Source organism: Oryctolagus cuniculus, chromosome 6, assembly GCF_051225735.1.
Source record: "Oryctolagus cuniculus isolate XC-2025 breed Fujian yellow rabbit chromosome 6, ASM5122573v1, whole genome shotgun sequence".
NCBI lineage: Eukaryota > Metazoa > Chordata > Mammalia > Lagomorpha > Leporidae > Oryctolagus > Oryctolagus cuniculus.
Genome location: NC_142872.1, coordinates 9,988,869 through 10,011,582, shown reverse-complemented (window position 1 = coordinate 10,011,582; position 22,714 = coordinate 9,988,869). Strand labels below are relative to the sequence as shown.

The following is a 22,714-nucleotide window of genomic DNA, read 5'->3' as shown; positions in this document are numbered from 1 at the left end:
GGGACTACCTGCAGTTAATTATTTTCTTTCTGTATGATGTTTTATTGACTAAAAATCCTACACTTTATCTTTCATTCTGCTGGTAATAGTTACTGGGTTGTTTCCTTCCCTGCCCCACAATCACAAATAATATTACTATGGATGACTACACAGACCGCTTGGTATAGCCAGCAAGGGAGTGAACTGTGTGCATGTATGGGAGTAAGCTGTAGGAGCATAGGACACACATATTCAAGACTGTATCAAGAATCTGTGGAAGTAGAATCAAAAGATAAATGTATTGTGGTGCAAAACAAATTGAAATTCACAGATACATTGGGACTTCAAAAAGCTCATGAAAAGGTGCATATTATGAAAAAATGCCTGTCAAGTGCTCACACATCTCTTCTTACATTTATTTCTGGGAACCTTGTGTTTTTGTTGCTACTGTAAGTGATAGCTTTAAAAACTCAAGTCTGTCATCTAAAATTGATTTATGTTTATCTACCTTGCTAAACTAATGATTCATCTGATTCTCTTGGGTTTTATGTGGAGAAGATTAAATTATCTATAAAGAATGACAGAGTATTTCTCCTTTTCCCGAGCTTGTAACATTTACTTACTTTTCTTACTGTAAGTGCTGGCTCAGACCTGTAGCTCAGTGTTGAATAGTAGTGGTGTTAGTGCCTGTCTTTGTATCTTTCCTGATTTTAATGCGATGGATTTTAGTTTCCCCGTTATCGTTATGTATGATACCTGTTGTGGACTTTTTGTAGGTGTCTTTTGTCTCATTAAACTGGCTGGCAACAGCGAGGTTGACTTAGATGGAGGGCATTTTCCTTGGTCTGTTGTGAGACTAAGTCTCGGAGTCTCGGAGACTCGCCGCTGGCTCCGTTTCAGGGAAGCGGAGGGTTGTGCGGGCAGTGAGGGCCCATTCGCCCGCTTCTGCACAGCCCACCTGTCCCAGGCCACATCCTCCCTGGAGTGCTGTGCGTCCAGTGACTGAGCAGGTGAGTAGGAGGTGCCTCCCCGGTCTGCCTGACGTGGGATGACTCCAGCGGGGTGTTTGTTTGCTCTGTGTAGTGATTTGACTTCTCCCTCTGCTCTGTCCCGGTTTTCCCCTGTCCTTTCACAGGCGTTGATTTCTGATAACCATCTCACTCCCCAACCTGCATCTCACGCGCTGCTTTTCGGGGAACTTGACCTGTGACGGCATTTTCCCCCTTGACTCTGCTAAGGTAATGTATTCTGTTAACTCATTGTTCTGAGACTGAACTAACCTTGCATTTCTGTGAGAGACAGCTTTTTCCTTTTCTATTATTTCATAATTGCTGGCATGTGCTTGCTAATTATTGCTATTTTAGATTTTTAGCATGTATGATTATGAGTGAAATCTGATTTTAGATGCTAAGAATCTAAAATAACAATAATTAGCAAACGCATTCCAGCAATTATGAAATAAACATTTCTTGTATACTTTCCTGTATACATGAAATACACAGTTCTTGCATAAATTCTCTCCTTTTTTGCTCTTCTCATCATGATTTTTGCTAGATTCATTAAACAAGTTGGGTTTTTTTCTTTTGCTTAACTCTGGCAAAGTTTATGTTAGAATATATTTTATTTATTTATTTTTTATTTTTTGACAGGCAGAGTGGACAGTGAGAGAGAGAGAGAGTCAGAGAGAAAGGTCTTCCTTTGCCGTTGGTTCACCCTCCAATGGCTGCCACGGCCAGCACTCTGTGGCCGGCGCACCACGCTGATCCAATGGCAGGAGCCAGGTGCTTCTCCTGGTCTCCCATGGGGTGCAGGGCCCAAGCACTTGGGCCATCCTCCACTGCACTCCCTGGCCACAGCAGAGAGCTGGCCTGGAAGAGGGGCAACTAGGACAGAATCCAGCACCCTGACCGGGACTAGAACCAGGTGTGCCGGCGCTGCAGGCAGAGGATTAGCCTATTGAGCCGCGGCGCCGGCCCCAATATATTTTTAAAGAATAATTTACCTATAAAATCGATGAGCCTGTGTTTTCTTAAATTGTGTTTTAAATTGTGAAAATTTAGTGTACTTTATGAAATCTCTTTAAAAATTAATGAGTCCTCCAAAAGTCAGACTTTCCCTAGTGGTCCTCTTTGACCTGATGCAAGCCAGACTAAGAATCTGGAAAAAACTTTCCTGAGCTGCTCAACTAAGATTAGGCTACAGGCAACGCTCCTGTGTTGTTATCCCAGGCATTTGCCTGGGGCTTGCAAGGGAGCATCCTACAGGGACTTACACCTCGTATTCCCGAAAGTCTCCCTGTGAGTGAGCTGAAGGTGCACCTTCATCCCAGTGTGGGCTCATGGAACGTGGGCAGTGCACCTCCCAAGTCTGGGGTCCAGCTCTGGCTCTGCCACGGTGGGCCTGCTGGCCTCTCTCCTCCATCCTTGATACCAGGTGTTGGTTAACTATTCTTGGAAGACTTTAATCTGTTGATGCAACTTGCTTAATTGTTATGGCACAATCTGACTTACCATGTATTTTTGAGTCAGCTTGGTGTGTTATATGTTTTTCTGGGAATTTAGCCATGTTTTCTGTTTGCATAATTGTGAGCATGAACTTTTTTTCATAGTGTTCTTTTATTTGGTTTATACTTTAAGAGTTAGCTACTCCTTTTCGTTCAGAATACTGTTCTTTCTTTTTTCAGAGTAAACCTTAGGTTTATCTTTTGTATCTTTTTTTTCTTTTTTTAAAGATTTATTTTATTTTATTCGAAAGAGTTACAGAGAGGGAGGGAGAGGGAAAGAGGGAGGTGAGGGGAGGGGAGGGGAGAGAAGAGGACTGGACTTCTCTTTGGTGGTACACTCCCCAAATGAATGCAATGGCCAGAGCTGAGCTGATGCAGAGCCAGGAGCCAGGAGCTTCTTCCTGGTCTCCCACACGGGTGCAGGGGCCCAAGGACCTGGGCCATCTTCTACTGCTTTCCCAGGCCATAGCAGAGAGCTGGATTGGAAGTGGAACAGCAGGGACATGAATCTGTGCCCATATGGGATGCCAGTGCTGCAGGGCGTGGCTTTACCTGCTATGCCACAATGCGGGCCCCTCTTTTATATCTTTTCTATGAACCACCTTTGGCTGTGTTGAATTTATTTTCTATTTTGTTAATTTCTGACCTATTTTATTTCCTTTAATTTGTTGGGTGTGGTTGGAGTTCTTTTTATTAAATTCTTAGGTGAGGTGCTTAGCTAATTAATTTTCAGCTTATCCTTCTTTCTAACAGAAGTCCTCCGGGATATATACTTCCTTTTAAGTGCTGTCTGGGTACATCACATGTACTTTGGTATGAATATTTTATTATTTAATATTTTGATGTTGCACCTTTTCTGTTTATCACTCTGTTGTTAATAGCTAATGCAATCACATTGTACTCAGAGAAATGCTGTGGGAAAGCTTTGTGGTAGTCAACGCCCTGGTTTTATTTCTAACCCTGTGTTTTGTTCCTGTTGCTTATCTTACCTTTTATGTAATTTTCTTTTCTCCTACTGTTGTTACTTTTTCTGGGGAATGATTCACTTTTTCTTTCTTTCATTTTCCTCCTTCATATTTGGAAATTATACATTATAATTGTTTTAGTAGGTAGCCTAGAATAGTCTTAAATGAATACCCTAGTCCGGCGCTGTGGCATAGAGGGTATAGCCGCCACCTGCAGTGCTGGCATCCCGTATGGGTGCCAGTTTGAGTCCTGGCTGCTCCACTTCTGATCCAGTTCTCTACTATAGCCTGAGAAAGCAGTAGAGGATGACCCAAGTCATTGGGCCCCTGCGCTCACATGGGAGACCCAAAAGAAGCTCCTGGTTCCTGGCTTCGGATCGGCACAGCTCCAGCCATTGTGGCCAATTGGGGAGTGAACCAGCAGATAGAAGACTTCTCTCTCTGTGTCTCTCTCGCTCGCTCACTCTCTCTGTCTCTCTGCCTCTCCTTCTCTCTCTGTGTAACTCTGACTTTCAAATGAATAAATAAATCTTTAAAAAAATAAAATGAATACCCACTGTTCTCCATAGTAATACTTGAGTGTGAGGATACTTTAATTTTGGCTATCTCTCATCTTATTCTCTATTGTTGTGTTGTATTTTAGTGTCTTTTTATTTTTAAACCTTCAATTCAGATAATTATTGTTTTATGTAGTTTAGATTTGCCCACGTTTGTGCCATGTTCCTTTAGAAGAAATCAAGAGCATGGCACTCCATCTGGGTCTCCTGTGTGGGTAGTAGGGACCCAAGTACTTTAGCCAGTATCTGCTGCCTTCCTGGGAACATTAGCAGGAAGCTGCATTTGAAGTGGAGTAGTGGGGACTTGAACTAGCACTTTGGTATGGAATATGGGAATTCTAGTAGGTGATGGCTTAACCTGCCACACCACGATGCATGTTCTTTCTGCACTATTCAGTTTCACATTTCTGATATTCCTATTGCCTTATCTTTTTCTTTCTGATTCAAGCATACTGATTAGAGTTAGAATCTGTGTTGGCAAACTCAGTTTTTGTTTGTGTTTTATATTTCACCCATGATTGTTTGAAAAGCATTTGAATAGGTACACAAATTTCGTTTGAAAAATCTGTTCTCAGAATTTTTTTTTTTTGACAGGCAGAGTAGACAGTGAGAGAGAGAGAGAGTCAGAGAGAAAGGTCTTCCTTTTGCCGTTGGTTCACCCTCCAATGGCCGCCGTGGCCTGCGCAGCGCGCTGATCCGAAGCCAGGAGCCAGGTGCTTCTCCTGGTCTCCCATGGGGTGCAGGGCCCAAGCACTTGGGCCATCCTCCACTGCACTCCCTGGCCACAGCAGAGAGCTGGCCTGGAAGAGGGGCAACCGGGACAGAATTCGGCGCCCCGACCAGAATTTTAAAGATGTGTTTCACTGTATTCTGTCTCCATTGTTGGTATTGAGAGGTCCCTCAATTGTAGATCATTTGTAAATAATATGTGCTTCTCCCCTCTCATATTTCAATAAATTCTTTGTTTCCACTGTCCTCAAATTTCTTTGTGATGTGTCTCGATGTAGGCTTAAAAAATTGTTATCCTTAGTTGGCTTCTTGAACCTGAATTTTCTTCCTTATTTTTATTTAAAAACAGTTTTAATTTAAATTTTAATTATTTTTAACAGATTCACTGTGATTTGCAGATATAATTCTAACATAATGATATTTCCTTCTTTCCTTCCTCCTCCCCCCCATCTCCCTCCTTCTCCCTTTCTTTTTTTTTGTTTTTTAGTTTTTGAGATAAAATCTTTTGAATTGACTCTACACTAGAAAGGCATAATACTCCCCTGAATAAGAAGCTTAACAGATAAAAAGCAAAAAGCCCCTAGTTTAGTGGGAATATAGACAATGGCTGTAAACAATCCATTTCACCCATATACAGTGAATTTTAAAGTAATCACAGATCATTAAAACTATTTTACAGATCATCAAAACATTAAAACTATATAACATTTCTTTTTTTAAAAGATTCTATTTATTTATTTGTAAGGTTGAGTTACAGTGAGAGGGAGAGACGGAGAGAAAGGTCTTCCTTCCATTGGTTCACTCCCCAGATGGCCACAATGGCCAGAGCTGTGCCAATCTGAAGCCAGGAACCAGGAGCTTCTTCTGGGTCTCCAACATGGTTGCAGGGGCCCAACCAACTGGGCCATCTTCTCCTGCTTTCCCAGGCCACAGCAGAGAGCTGGGTGGGAAGAGGAGCAGTGGAGACTCGAACCAGTGCCCATATGGGATGCTGGCACTGCAGCCTGAGACTTAACCCACTGCACCACAGCACAGGCCTTGCAGTATAACATTCTTAATCATTGGTTTGACAGAGGTATTAAATATACTGATGTGGCAATGCTGATGCACACGGATATTCCTTTCTTTTTTGTTTATTTATTTATTTTTTTAATTTTAGCTCCCACATATAAGGGAGAACATGCAGTATTTGTCTTTCTGGGGCCAGCTTATTTCATTCAACATATCTTCCATTTGTGCCCATTTTGCTTTAGATGGTATAATTTCATCCTTTTTATAGCTGAATAATATTCCATTTGTATAATTGCCACATTTTCTTTATCCATTCTTCTCATTATAGACATCTTTGTTGATTCCAAATTTTGGCTATTATGAACAGTGCTGCTTTAAACATGGTGGGGCAGGTATCTCTTTGATACATTATGTTCACGACTTTTGAGTGTTTTCCAAGTAGTGGGATTGCTGGATCCTATGGTACGTCTATTTCTAGTTTTTTAAGACATCTCCACACTGTTTTCTACAGTGGCTGCACTAATATACATTCCCACCAACAGTGTGTAGGCGTTCTCCTTTGTTCACATCCTCGCCAGCATTTGTTACTCTCTGTGTTTTGGATTTTAGCTGTCCTGACAGGGGTGAGGTGATATTTCACTGTGGTTTGGATTTGCATTTTTCTGATTGCTAGTGATGTGAAGCATTCTTTCACACATTTGTTGGCCATCTGTAGTTCTTCTTTTGAGAAGTGTCTGTTGAAGTCCTTTGCCCATTTCTCAGCTCGATTAGTCGTTTTGTTGTTGAGTTTTTTTTAATTTTTTTAAATTTTTATTTATTTATTTTTTTTACAGGCAGAGTGAATAGTGAGAGAGACAGACAGAGAGAAAGGTCTTCCTTTGGCTGTTGGTTCACCCTCCAATGGCCGCCGCGGCCGGCGCACTGCGCTGATCCGATGGCAGGAGCCAGGTGCTTCTCCTGGTCTCCCATGGGGTGCAGGGCCCAAGTACTTGGGCCATCCTCCACTGCACTCCCTGGCCACAGCAGAGAGCTGGCCTGGAAGAGGGGCAACCGGGACAGAATCCGGCGCCCCGACCGGGACTAGAACCCGGTGTGCCGGCGCCACAAGTGTTGTTGAGTTTTAAAAGTTGCTATCGCCGGTGCTGCGGCTCACTAGGCTAATCCTCCACCTTGCGGTGCTGGATGTTAATCATTTGTCAGCCGGGTGGTTTGCAAATATTTTTCCCCAGTCTGTTGGATCTCTTCACTTTCTTGATCGTTTCCTTTGCTGTGCAAAATCTTCTGAGTTTGATACAGTCCCAGTTTTTTTAGTTTTGGTTTTGTTTTTGTTTTGTTTGCAGATTCAATGTAATCCCTATCAAACGCCAATGACATTTCTTTACAGAATTAGAAAAAACATTCCTAAAATTCATATGAAGTCAAAAAAGGCCCACAATAGCCAAAGTGATTTTTAAAAGAAGTCAAGGGGTGCTTCAGGGGTCTTGTCCAAGAAGTCATCCCCTACACCAATGTCTTGGTTTTTTCCCTATGTTCTCTCTCTCTCCCTCTTTTTAAGATTTATTTATTTGAAAGAGTTACACAAAGAGAGAAGGAGAGGCAGAGAGAGAGAGAGACAATGTCTTTGTTTTTTCCCTATGTTCTCTCTCTCTCCCTCTTTTTAAGATTTATTTATTTGAAAGAGTTACACAAAGAGAGAAGGAGAGGCAGAGAGAGAGAGAGAGAGAGAGAGAGAGGTCTTCCATCTGTTGGTTCACTCCCTAACTGTCCACAATGGCCATAGCTACACTGATCTGAAGCCAGGAACCAGGAGTTTTTTCTGGGTCTCCCACATGGGTGCAGGGGCCCAAGGACTTGGGCCATCTTCCTCTGCTTTCCCAGGCCATAGTAGAGAGCTGGATTGGAAGTGGAGCTGATGGGACTTGAACCAGCGCCCATATGGGATGCTGGCACTTCAGGCAGCGGCTTTACCTGCTATGCCACAGCAACAGCCCCTCCCTCTGTTTCCTTCCAGCAAATCATATTCTCAAGTCTTAAATTTAGGTCTTTCATGCGTCTTCTGTTGATTTTTGTATATAGTGAGAGGTGTGGGTCTAATTTCATTCTTCTACATATATATCCAGATTTGCCAGCACCATTTCTATCAGTTGTTAACGAGAGTATCCTTACTTCACTGTGTGGTCAGGGCACTTTTTTCAAAAATCACTTGGCTGTGTGTACATGAGTTAATTTCTGGGTTGTCTCTTCCACTGATCTGTGTATCAGTTTTTATGCTAGTGCCATGCTGTTTAAATCACTATAGCTTTGTAGTATTCTTTGATGTTAGGTATTGTGATTCTTTCAACTTGAGTTTTCTTGCTCAGGATCACTTTGGCTATTGTGGGCCTTTTTTGACTTCATATGAATTTTAGGAATGTTTTTTCTAATTCTGTAAAGAAATGTCATTGGTGTTTTGATAGGGATTGCATTGAATCTGCAGATTGCTTTATGTATACATTTTAATGATATTGGTTCTTCCAATACATGATTGAGAAATATTTTTCCATTTTTTGTGTCCTTGATTTCTTTCATTAATGTTTTTTTTTTTTTATTTATTTTATTTTATTTTATTTTATTTTTTTTTTATTTTTTGACAGGCAGAGTGGACAGTGAGAGAGAGAGACAGAGAGAAAGGTCTTCCTTTGCCGTTGGTTCACCCTCCAATGGCCGCCGCGGCCGGCGCGCTGCGGCCGGCGCACCGCGCTGATCCGATGGCAGGAGCCAGGAGCCAGGTGCTTTTCCTGGTCTCCCATGGGGTGCAGGGCCCAAGCACCTGGGCCATCCTCCACTGCACTCCCTGGCCACAGCAGAGGGCTGGCCTGGAAGAGGGGCAACCGGGACAGAATCCGGCGCCCCGACCGGGACTAGAACCCGGTGTGCCGGCGCTGCTAGGCGGAGGATTAGCCTACTGAGCCGCGGCGCCGGCTCTTTCATTAATGTTTGATAATTTTCATTATAGAGATCTTTCATTTCTTTGGTTAAATTTATTCCTAAATATTTGATTTTTTGGTAGCTATTATGAATCAGATTTCTCTCTTGATTTTTCTCTTTCTGTGAATTCATTATTAGCATACAAAAGACATTTTATATTTATTTTTTTTGTAACGTGCAACTTTACTGAATAGGTTCTATTGACTTTTTGGTGTAGTGTTTAGGTTTTTCCATGTACGGCATCATGTCATCTGTAAACACGGATAATTTGACTTCCTCTTTTCCAGTACTGATGCCCTTTGTTTCTTTCTCCTAACTGCTCTTGCTAAGACTTCCAGTACTGCATTGAATGCGAATGGTGAAAGTAGATGTCCTTGTCTTGTTCCAGCTCTGAGGGGAAATGCTTTCAGTTTTTCCCTACTCAGTATGATGCTGGCTGTTGGTTTGTGATATACATCCTTTATAATTTTGAGAAATGTTCCTTCTATACCTAATTTTTGGAGGATTTCTATCATGAAGGGGTGTTAAATCTTATTAAATGCTTTCTCTGATCTATTGAGATGACCATATGGTTTTTGTTCTTTGTTCTATTGATGTGATTTGTGATGTTTATTGATTTGCAAATGTTGAACTACCTTGCATGTCTGGGATAAATCCCACTTGGTCATGGTATATGATATTTTTGATGTGGTTTTAGATTCAATTTGCTAGTATTTTTTGGGAATCTTTGTGTCTGTTTTCATTAAGGATATAGGTCTATAGTTTTCTTTTAATGTCATAAATTTCTTTTGTTTTTGTATCAAAGTAAAGCTGGCCTCATAAAAAGAGTTTGACAGAGTTCTGTCTTGTTCAACAGTTTGAATAGTATTGGAATTTGGCTGTTACGGTCACTTGGGGAGTGAGCCAGTGAATGGAAGATCTCTCTCTCCCTGTCTCTCTCTCTCTCTCTCTCTCTCTCTCTCTCTGTACCTCTGCCTCTCAAATAAACAAATGGATCTTTAAAAAAAAAAAAGTATTGGAGTTACTTCCTTTTTGAATGTCCCTGTCTTCTTCATTTAATCTTGGTGGGTTATATGAATCCAGGAATTTATCCATTTCTTTGAGTTTTCCAGTTTATTAGCATACAGTTCTTCATCTAGTTTCTTATGATCCTTTGTATTTCAGTGGTGTTAATTTTAATGTTTTCTCTTTCATCTCTAATTTTATTTATTTGAATTTTCTTTGTTAGTCTGACTAGAGGTTTATCTATGTTGTTTATCTTCTCAAAAACCTAACTTTTTGTTTTGTTGATCTTTTGAATTTTTTTAGTTTGAATTTCGCGTATTTCTGCTGATCCTCATTATTTCTTACCTCCCACCGATTTTTTTTTTTTTTTGACAGGCAGAGTGGACAGTGAGAGAGAGAGACAGAGAGAAAGGTCTTCCTTTGCCGTTGGTTCACCCTCCAATGGCCGCCATGGCTGGCGCGCTGTGACCGGCGCACCGCGCTGATCCGAAGGCAGGAGCCAGGTGCTTCTCCTGGTCTCCCATGGGGTGCAGGGCCCAAGTACTTGGGCCATCCTCCACTGCACTCCCTGGCCACAGCAGAGAGCTGGCCTGGAAGAGGGGCAACCGGGACAGAATCCGGCACCCTGACCAGGACTAGAACCTGGTGTGCCGGCGCCGCAAGGCAGAGGATTAGCCTGTTGAGCCGCGGCGCCAGCCCACAGGTTTTGATATGTTGTATTTTAATTTATTATAAGAAATTTTTTGATTTCCTTTTTAATTTCTTCAGTGACCCATTGATCATTTGGTAGCATGTTGTGCAGTTTCCAAGTATCCATGAGTGTTCTATTGTTCTTCTTGTTGGTTTCCCGTTTCAGTCCTTTAAGTTCTGAGAACATGCAGAATATTTCAGTCTTCTAAAGTTTGTTGAGACTTTATTTGTGGCCTAATATGTAGTGTGTCCTAGAAAGTGTCCCATGTGCTGATGAGAAGAATATGTATTTGTAGCTGTTGGGTGAAAAGTCCTGTAAATGTCTGCTAGGTCCATTTGCTCTATAGTGTGTTTCAGTTCCCATGTATCTTTATTGATTTTTCTGTCTGAATGATCTGTCCACTGATGAGAGTGGGATGTTGAAGTCACTCACTATTATTGTATTGGAGTCTCTCTCTCCCTTTATGTCTAATAGTAATTGCTGTATATATGTGGGTGGTCTTGTGTTGGGTGCATATGCTTTTATGATTGTTATATCTTCTTGTTGAATTGAACCTTTTATCAGAATATAATTTCCTTTTTAAATCTTTTCATAGTTTTTGATTTAAAGTTTGTTTTTATCTGATATCAGTGTAGCTATGCCTGCTTGCTTTTGTTTTCCATCGGCCTGGTTTATCTTTTTCCAACTCTTCACTTTCAGTCTGTATCTTTGTTGGTGATGTGTGTTTCTTGTAGGCAGGATATTGTGGGGTTGTAGATTTTTATCCATTCAGTCAATATAAGTCTTTTGGTTGATGAATTTAATCCAGTGACATTCAAGATTAGTATTCGAAAATGAAAACTAAGACTTGTCATCTTTGTTGACTAGATACTGATTCTGCCTGCTCTGTTAGTGAATTTGGTAGTGTGGTATGTTTTCATATTCATTCTAACACAGAACTCCCTTCAGAATTTCATGTAAGGCTGGTCTGGTAGTGATGAATTCTCTCAGTGTTCACTTATCTGGAAAATAGTTTATGTCTCCTTCACTATTAAAGGATAGCTTTAATAGTGATATATATATATATATATAATAAATATATATAAATAAAATGTTCTTGACTGGAAGATTTTTCTTCTAAGACCTTGGATATATCATCCCACTCTTTCCTGGCCTGTAGGATTTCTGCTGAGAAGTCTGATGTTAATCTAACTGATTTTCCTTTCAATGTAACTTGATACTTTTAGTGTGTTTGGGAGTCTTTCCTTGTCTTTAACTTTTGACAATCTGATGACAGTATGCCTTGGAGAAGACATTTTTTGGTGGAGTCACCTTGGGGTTCTTTGAATTTCTTGTATCTGGATGTCCATGGGTCTTTCAAGACCTGGGGAATTTTCAACTCTCCTCCCTCCCTCCCCCCTCCCCATTCCTTCCTTCCTCTCTCTCTCTCTTTCTCTCTTTCTTTCTGATTTTATTTATTTGAGAGGCAGAGTTATAGGCAGAGTGAGGGAAAGGTAGAGAAAAAGGTCTTTAGTCTGATGGTTCACTCGCCAAATGGCTGCAATGGCCAGAGCTGGGCCGATTCGAAGCCAGAAGCCAAGAGCTTCTTCCAGATCTCTCACATGGGTGCAGGGGCCCAAGGACCTGGGCCATCTTCCACTGCTTTCCCAGGCCCTTAGCAGGGAGCTGGAGTGGAAGAAGAGCAGCCAGGATATATGGGATTGCTGCCACCCCAGGCGAAGGCTTAGCCTACTGCTCCACAGTACGGGCCCCAACTATTATTTCTTGATACCTTCTTCTGTTTCTTCTCATTCCGGAACACCTATAATATGAATATTTGGTTGTTCAATGGTATTCCATATTTCACATAGACTTTCTTCATTCTTTTTAATTCTTTTCTCTTTATTTTTGTCCAATTGGGTTATTTCAAAATTTTTGTCCTTGAGGTCAGAAATTACTTCTTCCACTTGGTTTATTTTGCTGTTGAAACTCTCAATCATATTCTTTATTTCACGGATTGAAGATTTTATCTTCAACATTTCGTTCTTACTGAGTTCCAGCTCCTTAGTAATATTTTCACTCATGTCACTCATTGATTTCCTCGTCTCCTTGATCTGCCTATCTGTAGTCTCCTGCATCTCCCTCCATTTCCTTATAATAATTATTTTGAGTTCAGTATCTGTGTCTTCATAGATTTTCTTCAGTTGGATCTAGTTCTGGAGGATGTGGTGTTCTTTGGAAGGCTTCCTGACAGCTTACTTACTCATGTCTCCTGTTCCCGTGTTGACTTCTGCACATCTGGTCAACTCGTCCCTTTTTCTTTATGGAGTAGGTTTTATGAGAAAAGAGTTTATGGTTTAGTCGGAATGCAGGGTATCACTCGGCTTGTTGTTTTGGATTTGGGTGAGACCAGGAGTGTGGTCTCTGAGTGATTTCTTTTGTCTTAATCAGCGTCGGATTTGTCTGTAAGTGACACAATAGACGAGTCTGCTGCAGCTCGTAGGGAGAGAAGTGTGGCTTTGAAATGAATAAGGGGTTCTTTGGCTGTGTATCTTTGGTCCACAGAGACTCAGTGTGTGTCTCCCTGGAGAATGTGGTAGCCAGGGCCTTGTTCTTGGTGTGAAGGAGACAAGGGTGGCTGCCCCCTTGTCCTACTCTCAGGTCTGAGTGATGCTGGGGCTTGTGACACCCATTGCTGTGGCTCTGAGACCATGTGACATGGATGGACCCTGCTTCAGGTCCTGCTGGGAGAGTCCAATTTGTGCTGTGACTTACAACACCAACAGCCATAGGCCTGGGACTAGGGTGTGTGAACTGGACCCTGCTCCAGCCCTACAGGGTGGCTGCAAGTTACAAAGATTTTACTCTGAAGGGAATGTCCAGAGAGGTGGAATGCAGGTAGGTTCTTCCCTATGTCCACCAGCTAGATTCCCATGGCACCGGCAAATTTAGAATGAAATTTTACAGTCCTGGTGTTGCAGGTATAGTGAGATCAGTATGCAAATCCTCCGGGGTGGGAGTGGATTTTTTAACGGGCTGCTTCTGGTGTTAGCTCCCAGAAGTAAGGCGAATCCCCTTCGCTCATGAAGAGTGGAGGAGCAAGGCTTTGCATAGCCCCAAATCTCCCACAGCTGCAGGACGCAGCGGATCTGTTCTTTGCCCCACACATTGCCCTGATTCTGACTACAATGCAGCGTTTGGGTTTTCACTGCCAAGTGTGGCGTTTGGCAAGAGTAGGGGAGGGGAGGAAATCAAAGTGGCTTCCCTGCCGCCTGCCCGGCGGTTGCTCAGACCCCAGTCAGCTCTCCAGGCTGCGGCAAAAGTGGTGACTGCGGAGTTCTCGCCGACTCAAGCTGCAGCTGCAAGGCGTGGCGATTCCTTTCTACCTTGACGTGGTCAGACGGCAGCTCACAGCGGCAGCTGGTGCACCGTGTGGGTGGCTGCAGCGGTATCTGTCCTCTGTCCCCTCCTACCAAGGAGTCTTCATTGTTGTTTTTTGCCACTTTGGCAAATATTTCTGTCAGTCAGACCCCTGCAAATGTAGTCTTTCCTTTGTTCTTTTTATACCCTGGAGCGGCTTAAGTTAGTGTGGCTACATCCTGTTCAGCCATCTTGGATCCAGCCTTGCATGATCTCTTCAGTTCTGTCTCTGTCTTAGAAATTCTCTTCAGCTGTGTCTAACCTGCCATTGATCTCTCATCTAGATATAAATGTTTCGTTATATTTTTTGTTAGAGTTTTGTTCTTTCAAATTTTCTTCATCTATTTTTAGTTGCATTCTTCGTTGTATTTAAGTATTCTCTTTTTCGTGTTTAAGAGCCAGATGCCCCCTTCCCCCATGGCACAGATACACACACACACACACACTATATATATATATATATATATACACACACTATATATATATATGTATATATGTATATGTATATATATACTCATATATATGTATATGTATATATATATGTATATATATACACACACTATATATATATACACACTATATATATACACACACATATATATAGTGTGTGTGTGTATATATATATGTATGTATGTGTATATATAGATGTGTGTATATATATATATATATATGAGAGAGAGATGAGGAGAGATCTCCTAGGCCAGATCACTTCCCAAATGCCCACAATAGCCAGGGATGGGCCAGATCTAAAGCAGGCAGCTGGGAATGCAACAGAGGTCTCCCGCGTGTGGCAGGAACCCAGTCAGTTGAGCCATCACCAGGCCTCCCAGAATTTGTGTTCGCTAGAAATGGGAGTCAGGAATGACAACTGGGAGTCATACTCCGTACTCCGAGGGGAGATGTAGGTGTCTTTACCACTAGGATAAATGCCTTTTCCATGGCTTTCAACTTTCAACTTTAAGTATATTTATAATCTGAGATTTATAATTTCAGTGGATAAAATCATTATAGGTCTGATTCTGTATAGTCAAATTTTTTTCTCAAGATTCTTGCTTTGGGATGTGTTTTATGATACTGTTCGATAAAGTGTGAATTTATATTCTTCAGAAAGTCATTTGATAGAGTTTTGCTAATATAGGGAAAGAGATGCATTCCTCCAAATAAAACTTATGCTTGCTTATGATAGATGTATGGTGATACTCGACCTGGGAAACTAAATTTGGTTGACGTTTTTCGAATCAAAAAATTAGTGTTAGAGCTCAGGTAGAGGAATGTGCAGTGGCTGCTGGTAGTTATGAAATGTCAGAGGAGACCCTTGCTCCTGTTGAGACAGTTTCTTTCCTGCCCTCTTCTGAAAGGAATGTCTGTTTCTGTTTCATGCTTAGATGTCCGTGTCGGCTTCTGCAGTCCAAGCTCATGCAGTTGTCTGCTGCTGGACTGTGAGCAGCCCGGCCCGTTCCCTTACCCCTGAGTGTTGAGTAGCTGTCAGCGGAAGCTGGGAGTCTGTGCTCCTCTGGTGGCCTCCAAGCAGGAACCGCCCTCGGAGCTCTGCTCACTGCCATGTATTCTGCGCTCCCAGCTCCCCCTCTGAAGAGACCCTGTTTCTTTTCCAGATAGTGATGGGTCGTAAAAGTGCTCTTTTTTTTTACATAATTTCAGTATTTTGTTTGTTATTAATGATGTGGTATTCATTGTGTCTGTTCCACTATACTGTTGGAAATGAAATTCATTTGTTCCTGTTGATAAAGATGAGGATATCCAAGTTCAGAAAGTCCAAATTCCACCCCAGGCCATGGGATTAAAGGTATCGAGGTGCATGATTAGAACTCTGTACCCATTGTTTTTGTAATTCTAACCCTTTGTAAGACTTCAGCCAGGGCTGGCACTGTGGCACAGTGGGTAAAGCCGCCAGCTGTGGTGCCAGCATCCCATGTGGGTACCATTCATGTCCCACCTCCTCCACTTCTGGTCTAGCTCCCTGCTAATGTGCCGGGAAAGCAGCAGCAGATGTGTGGGAGACCCAGAAAAGCTCCTGGCTTTGGACCAAGCCGACTCTGGCTGTTGCAACTATTTGGGGAGTGAACCAGCAGATGGAATATCTCTGATTCTTTCTTTCTCCCTCTCTCTTTCTCTCTGTAACTCTGCCTTTCAAATCAATTAATAAATAAAATCCTTTTTAAAAAACTTCAACCATCAACTACAAGGAGTGCACGTCACAAATATACAGATAGAAAGGTCTTTTTTTTTTTTAACATAATTTAAAATTTTTGTTCTATATGGAAAGGTAAGAAAGCAGTGTAGGGCAGTAATAACTTGATTTTGAAGCTTACACAGAGAAATTCACAAACAGCTGAGCATAAGGCATGAGATTTTTCTAAGTGAATTTTCATAAGTTTGAAAGGAGCTTTTAATTTTTAGATAGCTTAGACAAAAATCTCCAATATGTAATAGCCATTATGTAATTTTAATATTCCCCCTTGGAAAATGAGAAGTAAATTATGCAGGTATATCTTGTCAACATCAAATAACTTGGTAGTTTTTAGAGTAAAGTTTTGTGGCTTTGAGGAGCACTTAATTTTGAAGACTATTCGATGGCTCCCTTAGTACATTTCTACATTTAGGAAATACTTTTTTTTTCCTAAGTAATTATGCAAACGCTGACCAGAGCATATGAGGTGAGCAAGGCAGGATGGCCGGTTTCCAGTCCCCAGGCCCCAGTGTCTGGGCGTCAGTTGGTGTGGTTGACACTGCTGATATACCCATAATATGAAAGGCAATTACAGGATAATTTGAGATGGGAACAGGTGAAGCTTAAATAATTTTAGGCTGAGACGAGATGAACAAATGGCAGCTATTCCAAGCGGTCCCGGCACAGCTATGTGGTGTTTTGATGGGCATGTCTCCTAATGCAATTCATTATGCTTGGGCTGAAGCCTTGGATTTTAGACTGACAATGTGCAAAACTGGTTTATCTTCTGAGTTCACAAAAGAGAGGACAGAATGCTCGCAGGAGAGTCTCAGTAGTTGACAAGAACACAAACAGAAACATTGCTCTGTTTGGCTCTCTCAGAACAAAAACTCTGAGTAGAAATGTGAAGTGATTTGCATTGAAGAACGCAAGGAGAGGCTAACAGTTCAAGAATCCTCTTGAAAGTGGTTCTGTTCCTGTTACAGGTCTTTGTGTGCTTTTCCATTTAAAAGTGAGCTCTGCTTCCCATTTGGTGATTTTAGCCCATCCAGTATGTCGTGGTTTTGGAGAGGTTGTTCTCAAAGCAAATCAATCACAGAGAAATCCTCAAGGCTCATCCCACCCCATGGCCCCAGCAGGTCCTGTAATCACTGTTCTGCCAAGGACAGGGACCAAATCCTGCAGCCTGTTTTGTCCTTGTCAGAAGAGTAGCGAAGCTCAAGACTCAAACCCAAAGTTACACATGACTCCAAAAAGAGGAATTTGTCAAGCGTGTCATTGGCACAAATTGAAATGAAATGAGGTCTTGGGCTCTTGAGGTCACTTTGCAACAGGAATAATTCATTATCTAACTATGCAGAGAGGAAAATGCCTCACAATTGTTATTTGCATGTAAAGGATGAGTGCCCACACAAAAAGCCAAAGTAGCAGAGGTCACTTACAAGAAATCAACTCCATGAAAGCGGAGTGCCCTGGTTGAAAGCCTCCTACTCCTTCCTCTGGCCAGAGTTGCCTGGGGGCTCACGGCTCAGGCACTGAAAGCCCTTTCAGATCTCTGTTGTGCGTGCACAGTCCCGTGCCCAGTGCTTCTCCTTTGTCTCCTGGAGACACAATGCGCTTTTCTGTGCTTCCCCTCCTGCAGCAGGGAGAGTCTGTTCTCTCTGTGTGTCCTGTTTTAACTAAGACCGTGTTCCATTCTGTGGCATTCTTCTGGTTGTGGGGCAGAGGTGCGGCCTTGCATACTGCACAGTGCCCTGTGGCTGGTTTTACTTTCAGGAGTAGAAGGAAGGGAAGTGCATGTTAAAAGCATCAATCCTGAGGACCGCATTTTCCCCCCAACATATTTATAAATCACTTAGAACGGAGTTGATTATTCCATTTTTTGTTGCTCAGTCGTTGACAGCTGGGAGCATAATAACAAAAATCAAAGTCACTGTAAATGAGAGAGAAAAAGACCATGGTGAAAGAGGATGAATTTAAATAGGAATCAGTGCGGAGAGCCACTCCCTTAATCCTCCTCGAATTCACATGTTTGGAAGCACTGGAGAGGCCGTGTGCTAAGCCCAGGGGCCGGTTTTTCACTCTTGTCCCTTTCCTTCCATCCAATCGAGATTCCACATCTTTTAAGTTTTTTCAGAAAAGTTCTTTTCCAGTGATTTGACTTCCCATTCTTTACTTTTCTCTCTTTTTATGGATGCAAACTTTGGTAGTGATTACATTAAATCTGTAGGTTTCCTTGAATAGTAGGGACATTTTAATAATACTGATTTTTTTTTAATCCATGAACATGTGATGTCTGTGAAGCCATGAAAATGTTTTGTTTCCTTTAATTTTTTCAGCAGCATCTTTTTGGTTTTTGAGTTTTGTTATAAATGGCTGCCTGTTTGTATGGTTTAGTTTTTCTTTGTTGGTGAGTATTTTTGGACATTTTGATGGTGTCCTCCATTCAAAGATAGAGGAAGAAAAGTGGTGTTCAGGGTATGAGCAAGATCATGAACCCAGTGCTGGATCTGTTGCTTTTTAGAAATTGGGACGGCATCTGCAAGAGGTGTGGATACCAGTGCACTGTCTGCATCAAAGCTGTATCTCTGACATACATACAATGGAGCTAGACATTGATGGGTCATATCGTAAGAATGCGTGCAGAAGATGCTTACAGAATACACACATTCATGCACTTACATACATACATGCAAACAGAAGGAGGGGAAAAGATCAGTTCTCCTTTCACCTTCACTCTACCCAACACTGAGATAGCATCCCAACCTGTTAACACTGTTACTATGAGTACACATGACAGCAGCCAGTAGCAAAGGGAGAGAAAGAACATTAAACATAGAATTCAGACGAGTACTATCACAAGTTAAGGTAGCCAAAGCATGTATATGAGCTTACTGCCTCCTCCTAGCTGCCTGAAAACCACATCTAACACAGATGTTTTACCCAGTGATCTTCCTCCAAGAGCTTGTAACGCATGTGATTTCTGATTTTCCTTTGGTGACAGAATGAACTACTGACTTTGAAAATCTACAGGGGAAGAGACATAGCTGTACTCCTCCTCGGCTAATCGTTCTCCCTTTATTCTCTCTGGTCTCCAGCTCAATTGGTAGACCCAAATGATTTTGTTAAGGCCTCCTTTCTTGTCCAGGGGGACCCAATCTTCTTATACTGCCATGTGAGACATCAAAAGTAGAATAGAATAATTAGATGTTACCTGGTTTAGATGTGGTCTGTTTGTTGAAGGAAACTGAACTGGATGCACCTGTCACTCAGTTTTCAGTGTGAGATGACAGTAAGGACAATGAGCTCTCAGCCTCCCATGACCCCTCTTCCAAAGGAATGGCAGACTTTCATAATTCTTAGGACTTCTGGCTTCCATTTTGAGCCTGTGGCATTCCTTTTCAATGATGGAGATGTGAGGGAGGTGGAAGAAATGGGAGAGATGGAGAGTGGTGATCATTTTCTCTCTCAGCACGTTTGATGATGGGATAGTATATTTTTGACGTATTTGTTGTAGAATATAACTTCCACAAGGGCAGGACCTTGCCTGTTTGGTCCACTTCATTCACAATGTCTCGTGTACAGCCAACAACCATTAGAGAGTCATTGAGTTAAATTTTATAGTAAGAATATGTATTGAATATGTACACATTTCTATTTTGGAAAATGTGATAACTGTGGCCCACTGACTTTGTGTGAAGCATAATAGGTTATTAACCCACTTTACTGATTTCTTCTGCAATTGCTTTGATGACCGCCCCCCCCCCCCCCAGTACTGTAGTTTGCCTTGCTGCTTGGGTCTGCCGTTGGACACTGCTATCAGGTGTGAAAAGGTAGCTATGTCTCTTCGGCAAGTTTGATGTAGATCTTGAATTCGTTGCTCCTCCTCTGGCCTACAAAGAGACCTTAATAATTGACAGTTGTGTTCAAGCCCTGAAAGAACTGAGAGAGCTGGTGATTAGGGGTGTCTTCTAGCTGTCACTCTGATTTCAGTGGGATTGTACTTCAATGCTATGCCTGGAAGCACTAGGAGAGACACAGTTTTCCTTTATAGGACCCCTGTAGAAAAACTTCACCAGCATGGGGGGAAAAAAAAGACACTTACTGACTCGCTTTTCATCTGGAATTAATGTGATCAGCAATGTCTAAAGAAGGTAGATAAGGCATATTTTCATTTCAACGAAATCAAGATTTTCAAAGCTTTTGAGCTGCTAATCCCTCTCCCTCCTTTCTGCTGCTTTTTCCTCTTTTCTCCGGTGCACTGTCTGCATCAAAGCTGTATCTCTGACATGAGCGGAACAATTGGAGGCAGTGTGAAAACACAGTGCATTTGATTGAATGCTGGTGCTCCACAGAGCGGCAGTGAGAACAGACAGACCCAAGTGAATACAGGATGGGTCCCCCATAATGCCCCACCCGACTGCCAGCACAGCAGGAGGTGGCACGAAACGTGGCATGTTGGACAGCCCGGGGCTCCTCGGCAGCCACGGGATGTGGTATACGCGTTAACGACTGGTGAAACACTTAAAAAAAGTCAGAGGCAGAAAATGCAGCAGACATGGCTGGTTTCTCTGTGCTCCAGATCTGTTTCCACTTACCCTCTCCTGGTTTTTAGAAAGGGTTTTACATCAACGACTGGGAGCAGGATCTGGGGCAGGGGTGGGAGATGCTCTGAGGATCGGGAGCTATCGCTCCCAAATTAGGCTGATTTTAGACAGCATGGCGTGTTTGTCAGTGAAAGAACCAGTGCAGTGTGAGAGGTGGCTGTAATGCCGTAGTAGGGACAGATCAGAAGCAAAGTCAAAACAAAGAACTGTGCTGTATTGGGAATTCTACATTGTTTAAGTCAACATCAGTGTGGTTTACGCTGTAGAACCTAGGCATACGGTTCAAAATGAAGATAGCAACAGATTGAAAGAGAATACTCCTCTGAACATGTTTCGGCTTGTGCATTACAGAAAATGATTTTCTAGAAAGCCAACTGCCTTGCTAAAGAAGAAGAGCCTGGGAGGAAAACTGAGCAAATGAAAAAAAACGGTCGTGGTGTTCAGCGGGGAGTTTTCAGTCTGGGAAAGAGCTTGGTCTGCGGACTCCCTTAGCTTCTCTCCTTCTGATCTTCGGTTCTGGGCCTCAGGAGCTCTAAGCGTCTTGCTGCACCACTGACTGGGCCTGCTGCTGAAAGTACTTTGCAAGATGAGGGTGAGATGCACTTAGAGGCTCTGTTAGTAGGGTCTGCTTTTCTCGGGCAGAGGCCTGGATGCCTGGTCTTTGTTAATCTAGAACTGTAGGTGGCAGTTGAGAGGCACCGTATTGACTTGAGTCATCTTCCTAATGAGAAGCAAAGCCTGGGTCAGAGGGGGAGTGTGGCAGTTTGTGGCGGGAGTCTTGGGGGAGGGCCGCGGTTGTGGCTGGTGACAGATGCAGGTGGGAGATGAGGCTCTGGTTTCATTCCGCTGGGGTTTATGTCATTACCGTGGGTCTTTGGGCCCTGGGCAAGTGCCAGCCTCGGCTGGATTCTCCAGGAACCTGAGTTTAGTATATAGGCCGCTTGTTTGGAAATGTCCTTGGCCTAGCACTTGAGATAGGGAGGAGGCAGAAGCAGGAATGGAGAGGACAAGTCAAGTGGCCATGCAGGGAGCTAGAATGACGATTTGCAGTTATCCCAAGCTGGGCGGAGATATCGTCAGACTGATCAGTCCCTGGGAGTGGGTGGCCAAGGAAAGGGCAAACCTGAGCAGGGTGGTGGGGCATCTTGGAACGCCCAAGGGGAGGCTCTCTGCCAGCTGCATCCCAGCTACCTGTGGGCGCTGGGTCCTGCTCTGCGCAGGGGTCTGGGCAGCACCTGGTCCATGCACTCAGCATCTCTGGGCCTGTGCTTCCGCAGTGTTCCGTTGAGATTACAGATGTTACGTGGGTGACCACTGGGTACCAGAAGGTGGAATACATTTGCCCACACTCTTCCAGATGGGAAGAGGTGGAGAAGGCCTTGGAATCAGACCTCACCTTGCTGTGCTTAGTAACTGCATCAAATACCAGATCCCGCGTGAGTAGGGTTGCTTCAGCCAGGCTCACTCAGTGAATGAGTTTCACACAGAGGGGCCTCTGTGGCCCCGCTGACCACAGGGACCCCCAGGCCTTTCCTCCCCCTTACTTTCTCCCTGGCAGAGCGCTCTCCTCCCAGCCTCTAGCTCGCTTCCCTGGCTTCCCACTCTAGCGATGGGTCTGGGCGTGACTTGGGGCGGGGGGGCTGCCCTAAGTAGCAAGGGTGAGAGAAGGCAGGAGAGATGAAAGCCCTGGCCTGCCTCCCTCTCCCACTTTTTCCTCACCATCTCCCTTCCCCCAGGCTGCTTTCCTCACATGCAGGACCCCATCCTGACACAGAAGTGAAACTCAGAGCATTCCTTTTAAAAAACTGTTTTTGTTTATTCTTACTCATTTACAAAGGAGAGAGAGGGAGACAGACAGACATCTCCCATCTGCTGATTCACTCTCCAACCATCCACAATAGCCAGGGCTGGGCCAGGCAGAAGCCAGGAGCCTGGAACTCAACTTGGGTGTCCCCTGTGTGTGCCAGGGACCGAAGGATTTGCGCCATCATCTGCACAGGGGTGCACAGTGCTGGGAAGCTGGATCTCAAGTGCAGAAGCTGGGACTCAAACTGGAAACTCCAGTGTGGGATGAGGGCATCTCAAGCGGTAACCTAGTGTTGAGCCATGCCCC

At 43.2% G+C, this 22,714-nt stretch overlaps 1 long non-coding RNA gene across 6 annotated transcripts in view; it reads left to right on the top strand.

Moving 5' to 3' along the window:
• The window catches only part of LOC149126007 (uncharacterized), an 81,365-nt gene that overhangs the window by 44,858 nt on the left and 13,793 nt on the right, over positions 1-22,714 (top strand). For 5 of the 6 annotated variants that reach the window (XR_016235162.1, XR_016235164.1, XR_016235161.1 and 2 more), the window contains exons 2-3: positions 756-989; positions 1,115-1,217. This is a non-coding gene — a long non-coding RNA (uncharacterized LOC149126007). Of the gene's footprint in view, positions 1-755; positions 990-1,114; positions 1,218-3,235; positions 3,302-22,714 lie in introns of those variants that run through there. The other variant, XR_016235159.1, reaches the window with a different exon arrangement.